General features: G+C 43.9%; 1 protein-coding gene across 1 annotated transcript in view; it reads left to right on the top strand.

The window, feature by feature from the left end:
* The first annotated feature begins 788 nt into the window (after window positions 1–788).
* Window positions 789–19,623, top strand: part of LOC122815560 (carbohydrate sulfotransferase 1-like) — a 1,589,425-nt gene continuing 1,570,590 nt past the window's right edge. Inside the window, exon 1 of the mRNA XM_044088150.1 lies at window positions 789–878. The gene's annotated coding sequence lies outside the window, so the exon portion shown is untranslated. The remainder of the gene's footprint in view (window positions 879–19,623) is intronic.

The raw sequence follows: 19,623 nt of genomic DNA, 5'->3' as shown, positions 1-19,623 counted from the left end.
GACAGAGCCTCTTCCAGAACTCATTGGACACAAGGCGGAAAAACAGATCCCAGGTGCGGAACCAACCCAGCACAAGCTGCACAGACATACTCGTTCAGATTCAGATAGGATGTCCACACCTGTGGGGAAATCCATTGGATCATCAATTCACCCTTTATTATGTGGGAGGAAACCAGGGTGTCTGATAAGGACATGCAGACTCTACAAAGAAGGCATTCAAACCAAGAATTGAACTGGAACACCAAGTGCTGTGAGACAGTAACTATAACCACTGCCGAGCTGTGTGACCCCTCCTCAAAAAAAAAAAAAAAAAAAAAAAGACAGATTATAAATATAGATTAAAAAAATTAAGCCTTACATATGTGCATGCATAGATACATATGCATGCGTAAATAAAGGAAAGAGTGTGTGTGTGTGTGTGTGTGGGCATTCTTGAGTGCACCATTTCTACTATCTCAACTATTAATTAAAGAGCAGAAATAGTTGTTTTTCTGTTCTTAGTAACCCCTACAGATGTATTGATATCTATTGTTAAGAAGTGGTGTGTGTGTGTGTGTCTAGTAATCAAATTGTTGTAAGATTCATGTCTGTTTATCTGTGCCTTTGAGAACAATGCTATTTCTTTCAGAATGTTCACGCTTCTGTAAGGCTGGCTTCTTTTACTTCTAACAACATCCCCCTCCCCCAGCCTCTGTAGGATTAAACTTGCTCTACTTTGATTGGCTGCGTACTGTAAGCCTTCAGGACAGAGTAGTATTTAAATAACACAGGCAAGTCTAGCAGAGAGGAAGATGTGGTCCCTTAACTGGAACAAAAAGGATGGTACCCATAATGAGTACAGTGACATTTCTGCTAGAGATACAGATGGAAAGACTGAGGTAAGAGTGAGAACATGTTGTTTATGCATTCATCTTCTTCACGATGCTTCAGAAATTCCTATTTTCAAATGTGGGCTAGGGAAAAATAAGAAATACTTAACATCAAAAAACAAATTGCTTTCTGTCTCAAAGCAAAGTGGTTCCACTGACTCATTTCAGTTTCTCTATTGGTATTGATCAGGAACTGTGCTCCGTAATTTTAAGTTTCATAATTAGGTAGGACAAGTCAGACTTGCCTGCAGTAGAACTGTTACCTTAGGTTAGGCTAGTACTAGGTTTGAGATTCTTGGAAAAATCTTATAGAAAATATTGATCAAAATTAAAGCAATGTAAATGCTGTTTATCGACTGTTTTTATTTTTATTTTACATTTCAAATGGTAATCAAAACAGGTTTTGCAGTTATTTGCGTCTTTTTATATATATATATATATATATATATATATATATATATATATATAAATACCAACTACATTAGCAATTAGGTGCTGTTGCAAAATCCTGGTGAGCTGTGGAATAAGGAAGGTCTTGCTGCTGCATGTTACTTCTTTACCCATTGCAAAGTGTAGCCAAGGGAATGCTCAGAAGCCAAGAATCACGCCAGTAATTGTTCAGTAGCAACTTTACAATTATAGTCAGAAAATTGTCTTTTGAAACCAGTTTTTTTTTTGTTAATAAAAAATAGTTGCAAGGATGTGATAGTAATTTGAGGGGCCTCACAATTTTTTTTTTTTTTGCATTTTTATTACTTATAAATTATAGGGACTCTGATGAAAATCATATTATGCAGAACGTTTGCATATTTTCCCAGAAGTATAAACTGAAGAGTTAAAATTCAGGTCACGAAGCTACATAATGTAAACTTTTAGTTTGAAACCTGTAGAAGCTGATACTGTATTGCATTTTGCTGTGAAGGAATTTGTCCTTCCAGTTAGAGTAGCATTTTCAGATGGACATTCATTACATAAATCATGCTTTATTAATGAGGAAAGCAGGTATTTTTACAGCCACTTTCCACCCTCTTGGCCTGACCCTTCCTACTCAGGCTGTACCTTCAACCATCACCAAAACTCATTTTGATCAACTTGTAAGTTCAGATTATGTCTTCTCAATTGATTTTCCTCCTACATACTGAACATATTCAGACCTTTTAGCTTCTTACATAAAGCATACTACTGCTGCCCTTCTGTGCTGCCTTATACATTCTGCTCTTCCTCTTTATATATTGGCACTGGGTTTCCTGCTGTGCCTTTCATGACCCCCCCCCCCCCCAAGAAGAAGCAGCTGATGGTTGCAGTGCTCCTCAGTGCCTACATTTATGAAGATAAAATGTATTGAAAACAGACTCCCTCCCTAAGATCTTCAAATGATTGGGCATTATGAAGAGTAGAAGCGAGAGAGAACAAGCAGCTCTGCTAACAGGCCTTACTGCCTTCAACTCAATTATTATTTATTTATTTATTTGCCAGGAAAATCTGACTGGACACAGGTCCTTTTTCAGCGGAGGCCCAGGGAGAAAAGCTCCACACAAAGGTACAATTAAGTACAGAATTAATAATAAAAAGTTAATAAAATTGATATAAATGCAAGTAAACAAGGCCAGCAAAAGCCACAATCATAAAATATGAGTAAACCTAGTTACATGAAGGACAGTGGAAATATGTTGCATATATATTATATATACAAAGGAAAATTGGTTTCATCAGTGATGGCGCATATTGGAAATTAGTATAAAGTAACAGTTGCAGCGATGATGGTTATAATTCTTACTGGACATAACAGTTATGGCAGTCGACTGAGCCAGATATAAAGCTGTGTTTGGTGAGATGGAGGAAGCAGGTGTAGAGACTAAGAGGAAAATAGTAGGGGAAAATGAAGGAGTGAGGCAATATACAGGGTAGGTAGTATAGATGGAAATAGATGGTGGGTAGGTGCCTTAGGTGATTGTGATGAGGTCAGGTGTTAAGGAAGTTAAGAAATAAACAGTAGTGTTAGTGGAGTCAATGTGCTGATAATAGAAGCCACCATGTCTCCTTTTTGCATTACGAATAAACTTAATATATCTGCTGGCTGCCTTTGTCCAGGCAACATTTACTTAAATTTTGTTCCCGTTTGTGTGACTTTTATTAATTTTCAAATCTTCTCAATGCTGAGGTATACTTTGAATGCTGAACGAATACTGTACATGTTCAGGGACTTGCAGCTGCATAACTGCTTCCTTTAATTTTGCAAGTTGGTAGTAGACATCTGTTTGCAAAAGTACAATGTAGAAACGTAGTCTTGTTTTCATTACCACTTCACCCTGTCAGTGATACATTTGTTTTTAAATGTACGTTATGCACATTTGTTTGCTGTCTAGACTTCAGTAACTTATGTGTATTTTAAGCAGATACTAGATTCTGTTCCTGAGTTTCGATATTAACATAAAAAGAGGCTCAGAAATACGACATACAAAGTCAGTGTATACTGTAGTTAAGGGCAATGTATGAAAATGTCATTTGTCATACTTTAGGCATCAGGTGTCTGGATTATTGGGTATCTTTTTTGTTTCTGAAGTTATTAATGGATTATAGTATTTATGTGTAGAGTATGACAGGTACACAGTACCTGTTCAGACTAGATGAAAATTCATTAGTTTTATCTTTTTTTCATAGTGATAAAGCACCTGTTCAATCCATTATTTTGGGTAACCTAAGCTAAAAATTTCCTACTGGATCTCTTCTGGACTAGAGTTTTTATGAAATGTAACTGAAGGCATTACTGACTCTTGGTGCTATTTTTGCAACTGCCACAGTGGTTACTTAAACAGACAATATAGTCTGGCTAGCCTGTAATGACAACCTGATGTCAGAAACTACACAGATGTAGCAGAGCTGTGCAGAATTTGAATAAATGACCTAAGTGATGAATGACTGCCAAAGCAAAATGGAATTAAAATATGAAATTAGCATACAAATGCAGATACAGTATAGAAGGGAAATAACCTAGCAAGTCTTTACTCCTTTTTCCCAAGGAGGATGTAAGTATAAAATTAGTGAAGTGTCAAATTGGGCAGTGCAAATTCAGAGACTCAGGCTAGTTGAGAATGCAGTCTATATGTGTATGCATACATTTATTTATATATATATATATATATATATAATGTGTGTGTGTGTGCGTGAGATGTACACACACACACACACACACACACACACACACACACACAAGAAATGTGGTAACAGTAAGTGACTCTGCCATTAACAAGTCTGCTTAAATATTTTGTAACCATTCTTAGTATAACCAGTACTGATAAACAGAGTTTGTTAGCACAAGGGTGTTGGTAATCACAACTATACCCAGCTGGAAAAAAAAGCTGTTGGATAGAATAGGAACTGTGTGTTTGTTATTTATCTATTTACATGTATCTGTATGCGTGTTTTCATATTTATCAATCAGTATGTATGCATGTTTATATATAATGATGTATTTTATATCTGTGTATATGTGTGCATGTATATAATTCAGATTATATATAACACACCTGTCTGCTGTATCTGTGTGTGTGTGTGTGTGTGTGTGTGTGTGTGTGTGTGTGTGTGTGCATACATATATATGTATATATACATATGTATGTATGGGTCTACCTGTTATTATCATATTATCAAAAACCCACTTCACCAAACTACAAAAAGGCGAGATGACTTTGCCAAAAAATTATTTTTTTTCAAACATTCACATCACCAGAGTTTTTACTCTGGGAAAGGAGACACTTGGCCACCATGGGAAACTGTACCATTTTCCCCATTATACTGTGATCTCGGAGTTAGTATATTTAGTGGGGGGTGCAATCCCTCAGATTGGGTGTTGTTGGGGCCGTGGCCCTCCACTTGGGTGGGTTTAACATGCTCTGGTGTGTTTCTTTTTACCTGGTGGCCAAGTGTCTCTTTTTGCTAGAGTAAAACTCCAATGATGTGAACGTTCAAAAAAAAAAAAGGCAAAGTGGTGAAGTGGGTTTTCTAATATATATATATATATATATATATATATATATATATATATATATATATGTGTGTGTGTGTGTGTGTGTGTACTGCATTAAAACATCAAAGGTTCAAAGATTTAAAACATAAAATATCAACTCTGAACATCAAATAAAGTAAAACCTTCTGGTCCTCTACAAATTATATATACCAACTCTGAGAATGCACAGCCATGGGAAAAGGGCAAACATCTAATTCCCTGAAATAAAACCCAGCAAAAAAGCTGGTTTGATGTTCGAAATGGGCGTTCAGCATTTTTCCTTCAACCAGATGAATGACTTCTATACTGGTGTGCGTGTGTATAGACTATATATATATATATATATATATATATATATATATATATATATATATATAAAGTATGTGTGTATACACACACACAAACACACACATTTATACGTATGTGCGTATGTTTGCTTTTGTGGATATTGTATAAGCACATTTCTGTGTATATACATTTAGGCATAGGAAACCTAGGAAAACACTAATAAGTGTAGTTTAATACATACGGTTACAGTGCTGGTATATATACTGTTTTTCACTTTTAGCTGTTTAGAAAGAGTTGAAAATAATTTCCTGAAGATGTCTATATTCTAAACTTTAATGTTATAAATTTGTATGCATCCCATAACGTTGTTCATCGGCAGATGTCCTTAACTGTGCTGTGTATATTTTCTGTAACTGGCAAAGTGTGTGGATTTTAATGTGATGGTGCAGCATATCTTGTGATTGTGTTTACATATGGAAGACAAAGAATTGATGATAGTTCTGGGGCAGGATTCATAAAGGCTTACCGCTATGTGAAAGCCTTAACTCAGAAGACTTCTGCATCATAGTAAGCTTTTCCAATTCAGACACTGGTGCCCTGCTATGGTTTTCTCTAGTGGTGACCTAAAGAGGCAGCCTGGATGCAGCTAATTAGTCACGTGCTATTCCCTGGAAATGGTAGCAGCCCCAGATTAACTCATAATCATTCTGCTGAGTTATCTTTTTCTCTAGGAGGAAAAGGTAAATGCCGTCTTTTGATGGGACACTCTCTGTGCGTAGTTGCAGCATATACCATGACTACAGGTAAGTATTCTGAAGCCATGTAGTATGTAAGTGTGTTTGTGTGTATGGGGGGATTTGTTTGTTGGTGTATGCATATGGGTGTGTAAGTGAGTGTTTTAAATAAATGTGAGTGAGTGTGTGGGAGCTTTCTTTTTGAATGATTTTGTGTGTGTGTGCGCATGCACGTGTTTATTGGAGAGTGTGTGTGTTTGCACTTGCATGTAGGGGATACATATGCTACTATGATGTGTAGGCCATTAGAGAGAACACTAACAATGCTAAGTCTGACAGCACAGTGCTTGGTTAAGAGACATGGTAATGAGCTGCTGATGAGGAGTTTTTCTGAGAGGCTTTACCATGTCTCTGAAATGAAGATTCTGTCCATTGCTCTAATTGCCCAGCTCGCATTTAGCCAGTTAATGTGAGGGAAGAGAATCTTTGTGAATCCTAGGGTTAATCTTGACAAGTGTCCCGAATTCTAAATAGATCCTTGACAATACATAGATAAATAGTTCTGTCGAGACACTGGTCCTTGCAAAAAATTAATTTTGTTAGGCCACACTGTATATCTTAAAAATGTTTCAGAATGAATGCTTGTTGTATACATGTACACCTGAAGTAGGGTTGCCACCTCTCTGTTTTTTTCCTGACTATCCAGAAATCAAACTGATTCTCCGGTAGTCTGGAAAACACTGTACAAACTCCGGTTTTCTGTTTCATATCGGAGTTTGTCGGCTGATTTACTCTGCTTTTTTTTACAGAAAAGCATAGTAAATCAGCCGAAAGCAGGCAGCAGGAACGGAAAAAGAGGGCGTTCCGTGCCATGTCATTGTGACATCACAAAATGGGTGGGGTGGGGGAAGGGATGGGTGGAGTTACTGATGGCATGAGGGGTGTGGCTTTACTCCGGTTTTAGCCACGATGAAAGGTGGCAACCCTAACCTGATGTAATTTATGGATATCTGCATGTCAGATGTGTTCACGATGACATAACATTAATATTTTTTATGCTACAGAAATTTATTTTCCTTTCCTGATGCAATTTATATTGGTATGTCAACCTGTACCCTTGTACCATTTTTCATATGCTAGAATGATGGACTAGATAGGTATATGGTGTAACACAGGAGATATGGAATAGTTTGCAGCTTAGTTTTTAAGAGTTCTTAGGAATACACACATGGAAATTTACACACATAGACACACACACGCAGTTCTATGCAACGGTTATGTGAAAATATTGATTTACACACAGCGTGTTTAGAAAATGCAACACAGAAATATTGCTAAGCTTTTTAGTATTTTTATGAATATGGTGTATCTGAAAAATGTGGTAAACTTTGATTATATGGAAGGAAGTAATTGACCATTCGCTTGTTTTAAAGATGAAGCACAAGGAATTTCCAAATTTATGATATTTTATAAAATGGGCATACCTACAACAGCAAATGTTTGCTGTTGTAATCACTTATTCTTCAGAAAAGAAAATAGATTTTTAAATGTTGGTGTTTCTGAAAACTGATTTTTAAAATTCCTTTGTTCTGGAAGTGCAGTGCGATTGTTGAACTTCACATTCTTCTCATGGGGGCATTTGTATCACATTTATGATACTATTGTGGGGGCGTATGGAAGCCAGCTATTGCTTCCACAAATGGTTGTAAGTCTTAAGTGTTTTTTTTTTTCCCTAAAATGTGTGGAGTGGGACTACAGACTGGTTAACAACTACAAGTAATACAAACTTTTACTTTTCTGTCAAACTGATAATTTAATTAATTTCTTGCATTTGTTTACCAATAAGTAATTAAGGCTTACCCAAACAGTGACATCACTATGTCTGGCTTGGATGTACTGACTGATGTTTCGGTTCCAACTCTCCCTCTCGGTGCCTCGGCACGGATCGACTCGGCTCCGTCCTCAGGGTCGATGCCCTCGGTCCCCGTCTCGGGGATCCCTCCGCTTTCTTCGGAACCGAGGGATTCTTCGACTCGGGACCCGGGGGCCTTCGACCTCATGAGGAAGGTGTTGTCGACTCAGACAACCACTTCAGCAGAGACAGCTTCTCCTTCCCATAAAGGCCCATTATCCTCCTCTGCACCCACGGCTACTTCAAAGCGTCGAGCACCGGTGTCTCAGCCGCTCCCAGAGGGAGCCCCCTCTTCCTCGGAGGCTTCATCGGATGCCCCCCCCCCGAGTAAGTTCCGAGGAAAAGATTGTGTAAGAGGAGACACTTGGATTCTCCACAAGAATCCTTAACATCGGACACTGACTTAGATGAGTCAGAAGGGTCCCCGAAATCACCCTCAGAGGATGTCTCCTTTTCAGACATCCTGGAGATCCTGAAGCAGAGAGGTGATTGGCAGGCCCTACCCCCTTCTGAGGATGAGTCAGTCTTGCTGAAGGCATTCGGTGCTCGCCCTTCTTCCTCCTGGGTCACTCCGCCCTTCGATGAGTTGATGGAATTGATTGCTCTAAGGGCGTGGGAGACACCTGACACGGTGGAGCCAGTCCCTAGAAAGCCTAATAAATATATTACGGCCCCTCAAGACGAGACATATCTCACAAAAGGAGTTCCAGTGGATGCTATGGTGGTGGCAGCTGCCACTAAAAAGGAAATGTCTGAATCTTCCTCATCTGTCCATCCGCCTAACAGAGATTCTAGGACTATGGACAGGTATGGGAAGCGCATTTTTAGTTCAGCGGCTTTTTCCATGCGATCACTGAACTATTTGACGCATTTCACACGTTTACAGAGGGATCTAATCAAAGAGTTGGGAGATACCCTCCAGGGTACTACAGATGCTGCTGTCTCGGAAAAAGTTACAGCACAACTCAATACCCTTACATCAATTGTGAACTCGTCCATGAGGCTCATTTCATATGCAGCCGAAGGGTCGAGTAGGGCTGCGGCTTCAGCGATTGCCCTTCGTAGGCAATCCTGGATGCGCTTATGTTCCTTTGCGGAAGCCTTCAAGTCTTCCTTTACTAACGCCCCATTTGACGGTGCCACTCTCTTTGGCCCCAAAGTAAAGGAGATCCTTACCCGGTGTGAGCAAGAGGGAAAGACGTTGTCTGCTGTCGGAGTCCGTTTTTCCACCCCATCCAGACCGTACCCCAAAGGGCAACGAGGTGGAAAATGTGGTTTCGAAAACCCCAAGGCTCTTTCCCAGGCACACAGGGTGATGCCCCCTCCAGAGGCAGAGGGGGGGCAGAGGTGGAAGACGTCGCCGTGGTGGCAGAGGGGGTCCGCAAAACCAAGGTGACAGGGATACACTCCCTGGGAAGCCTTTCCAGCACTCCTGAGAGGAGGCCCGACTGTCCTGCTCTGGAGGCAGTCGGGGGTCGCTTAGCTTTTTACCCTCAGGCCTGGCAAAGTCTTACTTCAGACAAATGGGTAAAAAGCATTATTACCAGAGGTTACAGAATTCCATTTCTATTTCTCCCATTACCACAGAAGAGACTCCCAGATGTACCGCCCCATCTGCGAGATCCTGCAGCTATAGAAATTTCAAAGCTGCTAGAAAAAAAGAGTCATCCAACCAGTCCCGGCGGACCAAAGAGGATTCGGAACTTACTCAAGGTTCTTTTTAGTTCCAAAAAAGACAGGGGACTGGAGGCCAATTCTGGACCTAAGCAAGCTCAATACTTTCGTCAAGAAAGAAAAGTTCCGGATGGTCACGCTTCAATCGATCCTTCCATTCTTACAGAAGGACGACTGGATGTGCTCAATAGATCTCAAGGACGCGTACTACCACATCAAAATGGCCAGAGCATCCAGGGATCACTTGCGCTTCCGGCTGGGAGCCAGTCACTTTCAATTTCGAGCCCTGCCTTTTGGTCTGACCTCAGCCCCCAGGGTCTTCACCAAATGTATGGCAGTGGTAGCGTCTCACTTTAGACGCCTAGGATTCCAGGTGTTTCCGTATCTGGACGACTGGCTCCTTACTGCCACCACCGAGCGTCGACTGATTCAGGCCAGGGATTACACACTAGAACTCTGTGTTCATCTCGGAATTTCCGTAAATTTCGAAAAATCTGTATTAAAGCCATCACAGCATATCTCATTCATAGGAGCAGAATTAGATACTCGTTGCTTGATTCTAAGGCTTCCTCCAGAAAGAATAGCCTCTCTACAAAATCACATATCTCTTCTCCTGTTGTCCAAAAAATCCCCGGCAAAACTGGTTCTGAAAGTTTTGGGTCTCATGGCAGCTTCCCTCATTGCGATACCCTTGGGAAGACTGCACATGAGAGTCCTTCAATGGCTGCTATTTGCACAATGGTCGTTCCAACAGTTACCTCTGACACACGAAATTCACATCACGAACATCTGCAAATCGCACCTGTCTTGGTGGCTTCAGAGTTGCAATCTCTCCGGCGACCGACCATTTGTGCTACCCACTCCGACAGCTACGGTGACCACGGATGCTTCCCTGATAGGGTGGGGGGGCATCTTTCAGGGACAGACAGTCCAAGGAGAATGGACCAATCTAGAGTACAATCTGCACATCAATGTTCTGGAGATGAGGGCAGTGTTTCTAGCGTTGCAACACTTTTCTCCCCTTCTACCTCTAGGGACCATTGCAGTTCAATCGGACAACATGTCCGTAGTCTGGTACATAAACAAACAAGGAGGAACCAAATCTTATCAATTATGCAGAGAGGCCATGAGAATTTGGCAATGGGCAGAGTCCACGGGTCGCTTTCTGATAGCAACGCACATCCCGGGGTTATCCAATGTCATAGCGGACAGGTTGAGCAGAGCCATCCTGTTACCTCACGAGTGGTCCCTCAAACGAACAATTGCGGACATGATATTTCGCAAGTGGGGCCAGCCTTGCTGCGATCTGTTTGCGTCTCCAATGAATGCCAAATGCAGAAGCTACTTTGCCCTATTACCCCCTCCAGGGGATGTCCCCAGGGACGCTCTGATTCACGATTGGCCCCTGGGTCTCCTGTACGCCTTCCCTCCTATACCTCTGATTCCAAAATTTCTACAGAAAGCCAACAACCCGGAGAGGACAATAATCCTCATTGCCCCATTCTGGCCTCGTCAAATTTGGTTTCCCTTTCTTCAAGCACACCAAATATGGGAACCCTGGATCCTGGACCCGGAGCCGGATCTACTGACCCACTCGTCAGGGGCTCCTCACCCGTCGCTCCTATCCCTCAGACTAGCAGCTTGGCTGCTCCGCTTCCCTTCTTAGCCAGGTCTGATCTTCTTTCTCCTGCGGTTCAAAATATTCTGGTGGCTTCTCATAAAGCTTCCACTACAAAAATTTACACTAGTAAGTGGAAGCGTTTTGTACACTGGGCAACTACGCAACATTTGGATCCCTTAATAGCCCCACTGAACAAAGTCTTGGAGTTTCTATCCGTACTATTTCACCAAGGAGCTTCTCCTGCCACTTTGAGGGTTCAATTGGCTGCTATTTCAAACTTTCATGTGGGAGAAAATGGGGCACCTATTATGGCTCATAGGCTTTGTAAGGCCTTTCTAAAAGGGTCTTTCCATTTCAGGCCACCAGTCAGGTTTCCTACACCACCATGGAATCTGAACCTCCTGTTATCACAGCTAATGCTACCACCCTTTGAACCAGCCTCTTCCTGTTCTTTGAAGTTTTTGTCATGGAAAACCCTCTTTCTGGTAGCTATCACGTCAGCCAGATGGGTATCAGAACTTCAAGCTCTTTCCATTAAACACCCATATTTGATCTTTCACCCTGATAGGGTATCCCTTCGCACTAATCCGTCCTTTCTTCCCAAGGTTTGTTCTGTCAATAACATTAATCAGTCCATTGAGCTCCCCACATTTTTCAAGAACCATTCCAATAAGCTAGAATATATGTTACACAAATTGGATGTTCATAGACAACTCAGATTTTACTTGGATAGAACAAAGGATCACAGGAAAGACAGATCAACTCATTATAGCTTTTGCGGACAGCAGAAAGGGCATGGCAGTGACGAAGCGAACCCTTTCCAAATGGCTATCCAATTGTATTATTTTTGTTTATACTGCTTCTGAGCAGAGTTTACCCGTCAAACCGAAAGGACATTCTACTAGATCAATATCTACATCCCTGGCTCATGCGGCCCGCCTACCTTTGGACACTATTTGTGCGGCCGCCACTTGGTCTAAACCACATACATTCATTACTCATTACAAAGTGGATAGGGTTTCCAGGGACAGGGCAACCTTTGGTTCCACTGTGCTCAGGAACATTCTTCCGTGAGTTTCTCAGGGTCACGGAGCTAGGGACACTACCCATGTGTAAGAACAAACGGCGAGATTGAACACTCTCACATATAGAAGTTATGTCCTTACCATAACGTTCCATGTGGAGTGTTCATCTTGCCTTTGTTCTTACATTCCCACCCTCCCACCCTCAGGAAGAACGTCCAGTTTAGGTGTCTGGTTTGGTTCTCCCGCTTCTGTTTCTCTCAGCTGTTACTGCTGTTTTCAGCTATGCCTTAGCATGTATGTTGTATGTTTCATTCCCGTTGGAATCTGGTTTTGTTTGCAAACTAGATCTGAGGTAAAGGCAGAGGGGAATTGTGGGAGACAGGTTGGTCTCGAGCTTCTTCTCGATGCAGAGCTTTGCCAAGCGGCCGACTCGGAGCCGAGGATCGTCTCCGAACCCATGTGTAAGAACAAAGGCGAGATGAACACTCCACATGAAACGTTATGGTAAGGACATAACTTCTATTTACTGCTTGTACTTAGGAAGTTTATATACATTTTTGAAGAAGTGCAACATTTCTAACAAACTTAAGAATTAAAACTGTCTTTTAGTTGTCTCAGAGCAGTTTGAATGTGGTTAGTGACATATGTGCCATTATTTTGTATACATCTTTATTAAATCATAACATTTTGAACTGTAACATGGGATTGCATATGTTAATAGAAAAGACAACAAACAGCAATGACTGTCTGCTTAGTTATTGTCATTCAGTATGCGTTTGTTTTCTTTTTATTTTTCATTTACTCCAACATTGCATCAGTTGCTCAATTCCTTCCATCTCTTAAATCTCACTCCTTCTCCTGAACAATATTCTGCATTATTGGTTCCCACAATTACAGATCCTGCATCCCAGCCTAAACAAATAAATGTGAAGTTGTTAAATCTCGCCGTTTATTCTAACTGATGGGTTCGGCTCCGACACGGCTGATAGCAAAGCTCAAGGTTTGCCAGTAGCTCGAGACCAGACCCCTTATCCCACAATGCACTGCTGGAATTACCCCAGATCTAGTTTGCCGCGGCAAGAGAGATCTCAGTGATCCATCTAGCTCGGATCATTTATGATAAAAAAACACAGCAAGTTTTGATAAAAAAAACTTTCTTTTTGTTTTAGATATTTTCATATAGATAGTGTTTAAAAAATTGATAGTAAAATCTGTAGTTTTGGATAGTTGGTGCCCTGTTGGCTTAGTTGTTTTGTGTGGGCCTTTTAGCCGTATTTAGAGTTTTTAATCTCTTTTCTAATAGTTAGGGTTTTTCTCTGTGGGCCTCTTTAGCCCTGTATTTGTAAAATATAGATGTTATGTGATCCTATCTCGCCTACATTCTGTACTGATGGGCTCGGAGCCGATCCCTCGGCTCCGACTCGGCACGCTATGCTATAGAGCGAAGCCTCTTATTGGCTGAGCTATTTTCTATCCCAGGATGCACCACCACTAATCCCCCAGATCTCGTTTGCCGCTTACAAGCTAAGACGTGGTCTCAACTTGGCTGAGCTAAGTACTGTTTTCTTTCTAAAGTTTCCTGTCAGGAAATCTCTTATTATTACCCAAAAAGCTGTTTTAACAGCTATTTTTGTCGTACGAGTGTGTTTTGGTACTTTTTGTTGTGAAAAATTGTGTGTTTGATTAAGGGAAAGGTTTCCCGTTTAAGTTAGAGGGGCCTTCCCCTATTATTCAGCTAGTATCTTTATTTTTTCAAGGAGGTCAAGTATCCGTTTAAGTTAGAGGGTCTTGGCCCTCCTTTTCAGTATTTTGTTCTTGTCTGATATTACATTGTATTGTGTCTTAAAAAAAAAAAAAGTTGTTGGTTAAAATTTTTTTTTTTGCATTGTGGTAAAATCTTCATATAGATAGTGCTACTTTTACTAGTTTTAGACTTTTGATAATACATTATGTCGAAAGAACATAGACCCTCCGGGTTCAAAAAGTGCATGAGGTGCGGTTATAAAATGTCTATAACTGATGACCACTCCTCGTGCGTATATTGTTTAGGCGCCAAGCACCTACAGGAGTCCTGTAGCGTGTGTCACGCCTTTTCAGCTAGAGTCCTCCAAGAGAGGAAGAATAAATTAATATTGAAAGGGCTGATTAAACCCTCCTTCGAGGAGGCCTTATCTTCCTCTTCCTCTCCTACCAAAAAGAAGAAAAAAGCGTCGGCTCCGACCAGCCCGTCGGAACCGACTGCTAAGAAACCTAGGCAGGCTTCTCCATCGGCTCCATGGACTTCGGAGCCGAGGGCGGAACGGTCTGCCTCGATGCCTCCAGTCTCGACTCCTCTGGTTTTGGAGCCGAGGACTGGGGCGTCGAGGCGGGTCACCTTCATCGGCTCCACTGATTTTGGAGCCGATGAGGTTGCCGGCTCAGACTCTTCCCTTCGGCGAAGCCCTCCTTGGCACCGAGGGAAATTGTTTTGGGATCTCCCTCGGAACCGATATTGGTCGAGTCCATTCGGAGCCGGTCCCCCAGTCCTTTGGAGCCGATGGAGAAGTCGGTTCGGACCCGATCGGTCTCATCTAGATCCTCCAAGATGTCTGATTCGGACATCAACAGGGTGCTCCTAAGACTTTTCCAGTCTCCTGTGTTCCAAAAGTTAGTTTCGGCTCCAGCCCATTCGGCTTCGGAGCCGATGGTCAACCCTGTAGTTATGGTTCCTCCTCCAACAGCCTCGGCACCGTTGGAGCCGGTGCTGGTGGAGCCGATGGAGGTTTTCGGGTCGAGCCCGACCCTTACTCCAACTCCGGCTCTCGAGTCGGAGTTCGGTACGCGGACCTCCTCTGTCGGCCCCGGGGGGTACGTTTCAGGACTGATGTTTTTGGTCCCAAGCCTTCCTCTCGGTGCGTCGGCTGTGGGGGTACCGTCTACTGTTGTGGCCATGGAGGTGGGACCTTCCCAGGATTCTGGTGGTCCGGCCTTCAGGGCCATGAGGAGTGCTTTAGCCAAATCCTCTTTGGCTACCTCCACGGTCGCTCCAGCACCTTCCCTGCATACGGAGACTGGGTCTTTGGCAGTCCCCCTGTCCTTAGACAGCGGAGCCCCGGGGCCTGAGGTCACCCCCACTGGGGGTTCCCCCCCTCCTGGAGGTCCCTCTGAAGCTTCTTCGGAGGAACCTCCAAGGAAAAGATCGTGCAAGAGGAAGCATGTTGACTCCCCCAATGAGTCTCTCATGTCAGACACTGATCTTGATGATGCAGAGGGGTCCCTTAAGTCGTCCTCAGATGATGTCTCCTTTGCAGACATCCTGGAAGCCCTCAAACAACGAGGCGGCTGGCAATCCAAACCCCCTTCTGCTGACGAGTTGGTGTTCCTTAAGGCGTTCTGGGCTCAGCCCTCCGCCTCCTGGGTGTCTCCGCCCTTCGAGCTTCTAGATTTGATCTGTCGAAGGGCGTGGGAACACCCAGACTCTGTGGAACCGGTGCCTGCTCGCCCAAACAAGTTCCTGTCAGCACCCCCAGAAAAGGAGTTTTTGACGAAAGGTGTGGCTGTAGATGCCTTGGTGGTGGCATCTGCTACCCAGCAAGATGTAGCAGAGGCTTCGACGTCTGTCCATCCTCCTAATAAGGAGTCTAGGAGCATGGATCGGTACGGTAAGCGCATCCTAAGTTCAGCGGCCTTTACTTTAAGGTCCCTGAACTATCTAACGCACTTCACCAGGTTTCAGAGGGATCTGATCAAGGAGCTTTCAGATACCCTCTTGGGTAACCTACCTGAGCAGCTGGCCCAGACGGTTGGCTCTCAGTTGGCTACGCTGTCATCCATATCAAACTCGTCCATGAGGCTCATTTCTTATGCGGCCGAAGGGGCGAGTAGAGCGGCGGGTACAGGTATTGCTCTACGGAGGCAAGCCTGGCTCCGCCTGTGTCATTTTGCGGAAGCCTTCAAGTCTTCCTTTGCCGATGCCCCCTTTGATGGGTCCTCTTTGTTTGGACCCAAGGTAAAGGACACATTGACCCACTGCGAGCAAGAAGGTAAGACTTTGACTGCCGTAGGGGCACGATTTTCCACTCCCTTTCGGCCTTACCCCAAGGCTAAAAGAGGAGGGAAAATGTGGTTCCGTAGATCTCAGAAGTCTTATTCCTCACAGCAGGACGATCCCCCTTCTAAAGGCAGAGGAGGGGGAAATTCTTCTGGAAGACGCCGTCCCAGAGACGGCAGAGGCCCCCGCAACACTGGAGACCGCCAGTCCTTTTGTGGCTCTTCAGCCTTTCACAGTCCCTGAGGGATTGCCCGACTGTGCAGCTCCGGAGCCAGTCGGGGGTCGTTTTTCGAGGCACCTAAAAGCCTGGGAAGGTATCACTCAGGACTGATGGGTGCTTCGAATTATCGCCGGAGGTTACGCCATCCCCTTTTCTCACTCCCCACCTCAGTCCAAAAAAATCCCGGACCCGCCGCCCAGTCACCGGGAAATTGCAGCCCTAGAAGTTTCAAAGCTGCTTCAAAAAGGAGTCATCCAACCGGTCCCCGCAGACCAGATCGGATTAGGGACTTACTCAAGATTCTTTTTGGTGCCAAAAAAGACCGAGAACTTGAGGCCCATTTTGGATCTCAGCATTCTAAATCGTTCAGTCAAAAAGTCCAAGTTCCGAATGGTCACCCTACAATCCATTCTCCCACTGCTGGAGAAAGGTGTTTGGATGTGCTCCATAGATCTCAAGGACGCTTATTACCATATCATGGTACATCAAGCGTTCAGGAGACATCTGCGCTTCAGCCTAGGAGACAGTCATTTTCAGTTCCGCGCGCTGCCCTTTGGTCTCACCACAGCCCCCAGGGTGTTCACCAAATGTTTGGCGGTCGTGACTGCTCACCTGAGAAGTCTAGGATTCCAGGTGTTTCTGTATCTAGACGACTGGCTCCTAACTGCCACCTCCAAGCATCTACTATTGCAGAGCCTACAAGCCACAATATCACTGGGCACTTCCCTTGGAATCACCTTCAATTGGCCAAAGTCTGTGTTGCTGCCATCTCAACGCATAAGATTCATCGGAGTAGAGATAGACTCAAACCGAATGCGGGTCTATCTACCTACAGAAAGGATACAAACCATACAGGCTCAAGTTCGAGCCTTACTTCCCAGATCCAAAGCCCCAGCCAGAATGGTCCTGCAGCTATTGGGATCTATGTCCGCCACGGTTCTTCTAGTTCCCCTAGCAATGTTGCACATGAGAATTCTCCAGTGGCTTCTTTCAACACAGTGGTCCTTTCAGGATCTCCCTCTCAGTCACCTCATATGGATCACGGAAACCTGCAAACGGGACCTTCGCTGGTGGCTGGTGCCCTCCAATCTGGATCAGGGACGACCCTTTGTTCCACCTCCTCCTGTGGCCACTTTGACTACGGACGCCTCCCAGATTGGGGGGGGGGCATTCCCTGGGCAGGTCAGTCCAAGGCAAATGGCATTCGGAAGAGTCCCTACTTCATATCAACATCTTAGAAATGAGGGCGGTGTTTCTGTCCCTACAAGCCCTTCACGATTACCTCCCTCAGGGCGTAATTGCCATTCACTCCGACAACATGTCAGTAGTCTGGTACCTGAACAAGCAGGGAGGGACCAGATCCTACCCCCTTTGCAGAGGGGCCATGAGAGTTTGGGAATGGGCAGTGTCGACCAAACGATTTCTAGTGGCGACTCATATCCCTGGCAAGGCCAATGTGATAGCCGACAGACTGAGCAGAACTATCCTCTCTCCACACGAGTGGTCTCTTAACATTACGGTTGCAAATCAGATTTTCAGCAAATGGGGAATTCCTTGTTGCGATCTCTTCGCAACCCCGCTGAATGCGAAGTGCAAAAAGTTCTTCTCCCTCACTCCGGCTCCGGGGGAGAGCCCTATGGATGCACTAGCCCATCCGTGGCCCACCGGCTTGCTATATGCTTTTCCCCCAGTTCCCCTCCTTCCCAGAGTGATCCAAAAGGCGTCTCACTTGGGGAGCAAAATGATCTTAGTTGCTCTTTACTGGCCTCGTCAGGTATGGTTCCCCTGTCTTCGGAAATGTGCACTGGACGGTCCATGGTTCCTGGATCAGATCCCAGACCTATTAGTACATCAGTCGGGACTACTCCACCAGTCCCTCTACACCTTGAAATTAACAGCTTGGCTCCTCCTCTTCCGACTATAGTCAGGAATCATACCTTAGACCCGGAAGTTGTACATATCTTATCTTCGGCCCACAAGTCTGCCACTAAGAAATTGTATTCTAGCAAATGGAAGAGATTTGCTATTTGGGCTCAACTCCGGGGTCTGGATCCCATCACTATTCCCGTATCAGAAGTCCTGAAATTTCTAACTTCCCTATTCAATCAAGGTTCTTCAGTCTCTACCGTCAAGGTTCAATTGGCAGCTATTTCCAATTTTCACGAGTCTGTAAACCCACCTTTAATGAGCAACAGATTGTGTAAGACCTTCATGAAAGGTGCTGCGCTTTTACGACCTCCGATTTCTCATCCTGCTCCTCCATGGGATCTCGATGTGGTGTTACGTGCCTTAACTTTCTCCCCCTTCGAACCGGCAGCAACATGCGATTTGAAATTTCTATCGTGGAAAACTGCCTTTCTGGTTGCGATTACTTCTGCCAGAAGGGTTTCAGAGCTTCAAGCTTTGTCTGTAAAACCTCCGTACCTGGTTTTTCACAAAGATAGAGTATCTCTCAGGCCAAATCCATCCTTTGTCCCTAAGGTTTGTTCCAGTTTTTGCCTACAACAGTCATTAGAACTTCCAGTTTTCTTTCCAAAGTACTCAAACAAAGCAGAATACATATTCCACACATTAGATGTCCACAGGCAATTGCGTTTTTATTTAGATAGGACCAAACAAACAAGGAAAACAGATCAATTGTTTGTATCCTTTTCGGATAATAAATTGGGCAAAGCCGTCACAAAGGTCACTATTGCCAAATGGATCAGGGACTGTATTACTCAAGCTTATTCCTCTTCTAATAAAGAGCTTACGACCTCTGTCAAAGCTCATTCTACAAGAGCTATGGCTACTTCAATAGCATTCCATTCTAAGCTTGCCATTAGTGACATTTGTGCTGCGGCTACGTGGTCTTCCCCGCACACTTTCATTTCTCACTACAAATTGGATGTGGCATCTCGGGGGCGAGCTTCATTTGGTTCCACAGTGCTCAGGAGTGTTTTCCAGTGAGCCACCCAGGATTTAGGTGCTAGGGACGCTGTCCCATCAGTACAGAATGCAGGCAAGATAGGATCACATAACATCTTTTAGTTATGTACTTACCATAACTTTAGATGTTTGGGGTCCATCTCGCCTACATTCCCAATAACCCACCCTCCTTCCCCCTTCCTTGGAGATCAGAAGGTCCGAATCCTGTTGTTTCATCTTGAAACATCTGGCAATGTTATATAAACAAGTTATGTATGTGTGCATGAATGCGGACAAACAAGATCTGGGGGATTAGTGGTGGTGCATCCTGGGATAG

The sequence above is a fragment of the Protopterus annectens genome, chromosome 11.part0, assembly GCF_019279795.1.
Source record: "Protopterus annectens isolate FY-2018-M chromosome 11.part0, PAN1.0, whole genome shotgun sequence".
NCBI lineage: Eukaryota > Metazoa > Chordata > Ceratodontiformes > Protopteridae > Protopterus > Protopterus annectens.
This window is presented reverse-complemented; position numbering and strand designations above follow the sequence as displayed.